The following is a 5039-nucleotide window of genomic DNA, read 5'->3' as shown; positions in this document are numbered from 1 at the left end:
GACGCTACTGAAATCACTGATGTGTTTGGACCTGCCTGTGCTCTGCGTCTGTCCTTACGATCCTCGAAAGAGGTCTCCAGGCTTCTGGAATATCTATTTATTTAAGCTCCATGTCTACCTTCCACAGATCTGGAAGCTCCAGACTCCTCCTGACTCTGCATCGGGGACTCACTGCGACCAGGTCTAGGTCTGGCCACCAGTAGCCCTCCCAGCAGGCCTGGCCCGATTCCCACCTTCTCCTGGGCTCACGTGGTGACACTGCCTACTATTTACTTCATCACACTACTCGCCAGGCAGTGCCCGAGGTGCCCACTTGTCTGGGTACGGTCCCACCCTGAGCTGCCCTGGAGCATGCACCTTCCAGATCCCAGGTCCAGCCTGTGGTCAGCTGTTGGGTGCTTGTGACTTGCTCTCTGCCCCTGCCCTCCCTCTCCTGCCCTCCCTCCTCCTACCATCCCTGCTTCTGCTGCCCTCCCCCCTCCTGCCCTCTCCCCCATCCTGCCCTCCCCCCTCCTGCTCTCTCCCCCCTCCTACCCTTCCCTCCCCACTCCTCCTGCCCCTCTCTTCTCCAAAGACTGAGCTAATCACATCACCCTGGTTGTGTGAAAGCCCAGGTTCTGTTCCTTTGTTCCCCTGTATTCCCGTAACACTTCCCTAACCTATAAGCAACGACTAATTTCGTGGCTGTGTAGTTTTTATTTGTGAGTTCTTTTCAGTTTTCGATCATTTCAGGCCTACAGAGTCACAGAAAGAGTGGGGAAAGCTTGTCTCGAGCTTCCCCACAGCTAAGGTCTTACATAACCAGGGTGCGATGATCAAAGCATATTCTTATTCAAGTTATATTGTTCTATATCTCAATCTGTCTTTTAAATTTTTCCACCAAGCACATTTTTAAAAAGAGCCATCTGGTTGCGGTGTGTGTATCCGATCTGTTACTTTTTCTTTTTCGTTCCTCGACATGGTTTACTTTAATAAGAAGCATGGCCCAACGTGGGCCACAGATTACCCGGAGTGGCGCTAACAGAATTCTCTGCGCAGGGCGACTATTGCTGGTGTGAACGTCACGTTTTGTTCAGCTTGATGGAGGCACGGTTCACACGAGGTGCTAGGTGCTCAGTGGCCTCCGTGAGTGCCCGCACGGCCGGCCCTCCACTGCAGGTGGGCTCGGGAACCTGGACTGGAGCCCAACCTCTCCCAACCTCCACCCTGGCAGCAGCGGCTCTTTTTCACCTGGATACCTGGCCTTTTCCGGAAAGCCCCTGGAATGGGTCAGTGGTGTGCAGCCCTAGAGGCCGGCTCCCTCGAGTTGCCAACATCCATCCTCTGCCTCCTCCCGCTGCCTACAGTACCTGCCCCGGTGGCCATCGTTCACCTACTTGCCACCAAAGGCGGTCGGAGCTGCTCCAGATCCTGGCCCTCATGAACAAGCCGGCATGGAGCAGATACCGAGGTCCCGTGGCAAGTGCTTGCTTGACTTCTCAGGAAGCCTCCAGGGCGGAGCAGCTCGGGCCCGGCGCTGTCCTGCGTGCGAGCCTGGGTTTGATCCCAGAACTGCAGAAAGAAAAGGGGAAAGGAGCCACCGACGAGTCCCCGGGGCGGTGTCCTCACCCGTGTGGGGAGCGGCGTGAGGAGCCCGCGGCCTCCTTCTCTCGGGAGTGTCTTCTGGGGACACGTGTCCCCTCGTGTGGCTGAGTTTCGGTGCCCCGTGGAAGAGCTCCTCGAGGGTCCCACCCCGAGCGCTGCGTTTAGACCCGCCTGGACGGAGCTGCTTCGGGGCAGGAGTCGCGTCCTAGTTTCCCTTCATCTGAGGACGCCCTCCCGCAGCGGCACTCAGCGGGGATTTCCACGGGACGCGGAGATCTCCACAGTTCTGTTCTTTCAGCATTTAAGACATTCCCCTGCTGCTTTCTGGCTTCCAGGTTCTGGGCTGGCGATCTGCTGTCCCTCAACGCGCGGTTCCTCTTCCTGTCCACCTTCACCTGGTGGCATCAAGGTTTTTCTGCCTTTGGTTTTCAGCAGCTTGACGGTGCCATGTTTGGGCACCGATTCCTTGAGTCTGCCCGTGGTTCGCATCTGAACCTGTCTGTCTGCCCCGCAGCCGTGTCTCAGCCGCTGGCCTCAAGCCCCTCTCCCGAGCAGAGCTGCCTCCCCGCCCCGCGGGCAGCTGGAACCCAGGCCAGAGCGAGATTGCTTCACCCGCACCAAAGCCTCCGCGCCTCTGTTGGCCTCGTTTGCTCTGATTGTTCTGGGGGGACGACGTCCACTCATCTGTCCTCAAACTCACTGGACGGCCATTGTGCTATTGAGGCCGTCCTGTGCCTTTCTATTTCAGGCATTGCATTTTTCGGTTTTGAAATTTCTATTTGGTTCTTTTAAATTTTTGTTTACTTTGAACTTTTTAAAATTTCAATGTTGGAGCTTCTCTCTCTCACGCACACACTTCCACCCCTCACCCACGTTTCCCGCTGTGATGACCAGCCCGCTTTTCTCCGTCATGTACCAACGCTGACACGTCGCATCAGCCCAGGGCCACAGCACACTTAAGGCTCGCTTGGTGTTGCCCGCCAGGGGCTTTGGCACGGCGGGCGCCGTGTGCCCACCCGCACAGCACCCTGCAGGACATCCCTCCCCGCACGCAGGGTGCGGCTCGTGCTCAGTCCCCGCCGCGGTCCTTCACTCATTGTGCCCTGGCGGCTCCTTCCCAGAAGGCAGCCTTCAGCCCGACCTCGCCACCTGGCCACGTGCGCGTCTTCCCGTGGCCTCACGGCTCCCTTCACGTTAGCTGCAAATAAGGGTCCACTGTCTGACCAGTCCACCATCTATTCATCTGCTCGCCAGCTGAAAGGCATTTGGTGCCATCCCAGCGTGGGGCCATTTCAGCTAAAGGGGCCATAACACTCTGCACACAGGTTTCTGGTGGACGGAGGCTCTCTACTTCGGACGAATGCCTCGGGCTGAGTTGCCGGATGAGGCTGAGACCCGGTGGGTCTGTTGGACCACCAGCAGGGGACGAGCGTTCCTGCTGCAGCCCATCCTCGCCACACTCCAGTGCTGGCGGGTGGCTTGTCCACAGCCATCGTGACGCATGCGGAGTTCTGGAATCCTGTTGCTGTTTTACCTTCCAGTTCCCTGGTGGCGTGATACGCGGTCTGTTTTCCCATGCTGATTTGCCACCTGTATACCTTCTTTGGTGTCTGTTCAGATATTTTGCCCATACTTTAATCAGGTTTTTTGTTTTCTTATTGTTGAGTTTTAAGGGTTCTTTGTATATTTTGGATCACGGTCATCAGATAGGTGCTCAGTAAGTATTGTCTCCTGATAGAGGCTTGGCTCTTCATTCTCTAAACAATGTCTTTTGAAGGGCAGTTTTTAATTGTTAAGGAGTCTAGGGGCTGGGGCTGTAGCTCAGTGGTGGAGGGCTTGCCTCACTCATGTATGGTACTGTTGCATCCTCAGTACCACATAAAAAATAAATAATGACGTTGTGTCCATCTACAATTTAAAATTTTTTTAAAAAAGTAGTCTTTTGATTTTTTTCTTTGTGTTTTGATGTTGTTTCTAAAATTTCCTGCCAAATCCAGTCACCCAGACTTTTTTCCTTTTGTCTTCTTGGAGTCTTGTGGGTTTTCCTGTTCCATCCGGGGTGGAGCTCGCTCGGAGTTGGTTCTGCAGATGACTCGAGGCCATCTTTGCTTCCTGTACTGGCTCAGCCCCTTGGCCAGGCATCGCTGCCTGCACGGGTGGGTCTCTTTCGAGACGATCCTAGTGACGGTTTTCGCACTCTTTCGGCTCTCTCTTGCCGTTCGATTCTATGTCTTCTATTTCTCTGTTGAGGTCTCCCATTGGCCCATTATTCTTGGAGCATGGCCACAACAGCTGCGTGAAGTCTGACAGTGGATCGAAGGCCTTCTCCCTGTGATTGCTGAGGTTCGTCCAGGCTTCCCTTACGTCGTGTGATTTGGATTGCGTCCTAGACACTGTGAGAAGTTTGTTGTGAGGTTTGGGGTCCCATCTGAATCCTTAGAAGAATGTTGATTTATATTTGTTTTTTACAGATGGTCAGCTTGGTCAGGTTCGTGCTGCCAGCCCACCTCTGAGCCGTGGTCCTGACTTTGTTTTAGAAGTGTGTCCGGTGCCATAGGGTGGTGCACCCCCAGGGGCAGGTCTGAGCGCTGGGTGATGGTCTGCCCCACGTGTCGACTCAGCTCGTGCTGTGCTGTTTAGGGTCAGACCGAGGTGGGCAAGCCAGGGAGTTCACAGGCTTTCTGTGATTACTTTCCCAGCTCTCTGGGATCTCCCAGTGCTTTGGCTCTTAGGGGACTCCTATCTTGATCTTCCAGTTAGAAACGGGGTTTACTTTCCTTGTTTCTGCTGTGCAGCTTGTGTGACTGCTTCTGTCTCCTAGGTCAAGTGCCAAGACAGCAGAGGAGGCAGAAGGGCTACACACATCCCTCCCTCCCATACTCGGTTCCCAACCTTGGTGACTGCACTGCAGATTCCTGGGGACTAGAAAAACACGGAGAGAAAACACAGAAAGGTCAATGGGATCGCCTCCCTTCCCTGACACATGGGATCCCCTTCAAGCAGAGGGCTTGACCATAAGCTCTTCCTGCCTGTGTCTGACTACGTCTGGGCCTGAGACTGTCTTTAAGTCTAGGGGGGAGTACGAGGGGAAGTGAGGCACGCCTCGGGACAGGTTTACCTCCCCGTGCCTGCTCGCCCGGGCTCAGGCCGCCAGCCGCTGCGCGCGCACACGCCAGGAGGCCCTGGTTCATCAGTGGAGAAGCAGGTGCAGTCTGTACTTCCTCCTACCCAGATCCAACAGGGCCTGCGCCCTTACTCCACGCGGCTGCCTGGCTCCCTCCCCGCGGCACCCAGCTCCTGCACTCCGTCCACCCACTCCCGGGCCCAGCCCTCATGCACCTTGCTACAGGTGTGTTTTCACGCAGGGCCCTTGGGACCAGCAGAACTGCTTTCTTTGCAGACTTGCATGGGGTTCCTGGCTTATCTGAGAAGCGTGACCTCGTGTGACCCCACAG

This window comes from Sciurus carolinensis, chromosome 1 (genome assembly GCF_902686445.1).
Source record: "Sciurus carolinensis chromosome 1, mSciCar1.2, whole genome shotgun sequence".
NCBI lineage: Eukaryota > Metazoa > Chordata > Mammalia > Rodentia > Sciuridae > Sciurus > Sciurus carolinensis.
This window is presented reverse-complemented; position numbering follows the sequence as displayed.